Below are 1,248 nucleotides of genomic sequence, written 5' to 3' on the forward strand. Positions count from 1 at the left end.
GTATACGTATCTTCTAGAGGGAATAATTTGTTTGGCTGTTTCCTTTCACAAGGGAGTTAAAGTGGATATGGAAGAGTGCATATGGAAATATGACAAAGGGGTAGCAATGACAGTTACCAATTTATCTCCTCTCAGTTTATTGCCCCACTGTTAGCATGAATATGGAGCAAAGCGATGTAGATATACTCCTGGTGGAGTTTTAAGCAGTGTCACAACTTTGAAAAAGTTGCTCGGCAACTTCTTTGAAAACTTAACCATACAACTAACATATGACTCAGCCATTTCTATTCTTGGTATTGTCACAGGAGAAATGAAAGTATATATTCACATAGAGACTTGTACTGAAATATTCTTAGCAGCTTTAGTTGCAATAAGCAAAAACTGGAAACAAAAATGTCATTCAACTTGATAAAAGCATAAACAAATTGTGGTACTTATAGCAAGAAGAATGAATTATTGACACATGCAACAATATGGATGAATTTCAAAATAATTATGCTGTTTGAATGCTGCCAGATGACAAAAAGAACATACTATATTATTCCATTTATTAAAAAAATATAGAAAAGTCAAACTAGACTATAGGGACCACATGCAGATTAACAGTTGCCAGAGACTAAGAGGTAGCAAAGAGGGGCTGCAGAGAAGGATTACAAAGAGGCAACAGGAGGGGCACCTGGGTGCCTCAGTTGGTGAAGTGATTGACTTCAGCTCAGGTCATGATCTTGTGTTTCGAGAGTTTAAGTTCCACGTTGGGCTCTGTGCTGACAGCTCAGAGCCTGGACTCTGCTTCAGATTATGTGTCTCCCTCTCTCTCTGCTTGCACTCTGTCTGTCTGTCTCTCTCAAAAATATATAGACATTTAAAAATTTTTTAAAATAACAGCAACACAAAAACCCCAAAGAGGCATCAGGACACTTTTAGGATAATGGATGTGGGCATTGTCTTGATCATAGAGATGTGTTACTGATGTGTACATACATCAAAAGTTATTGAATAGTACACTTTGAACATATGAAATTTATTATTTTAAAGCATTTCTCACCGCAGCTGCTAAAATGTATCCGGGAAAAATCAAAGCCAACACAGGTTTTTTTTTTTTTAATTTAAAAGTTTTTTTAAATGTTTATTTATTTTTGAGAGAGAGACAGAGGGAGGGAAAGAGTGTGAGCAGGGAAGTGGCAAAGAGAGAGAGAGAGAGAGAGAGAGAGAATTCAAAGCAGGCTCCAGGTTCTGAGCTATTAGCAC

The sequence above is a fragment of the Crocuta crocuta genome, unplaced genomic scaffold, assembly GCF_008692635.1.
Source record: "Crocuta crocuta isolate KB4526 unplaced genomic scaffold, BGI_CrCroc_1.0 scaffold83, whole genome shotgun sequence".
In the NCBI taxonomy this organism is placed as follows: Eukaryota; Metazoa; Chordata; class Mammalia; order Carnivora; family Hyaenidae; genus Crocuta; species Crocuta crocuta.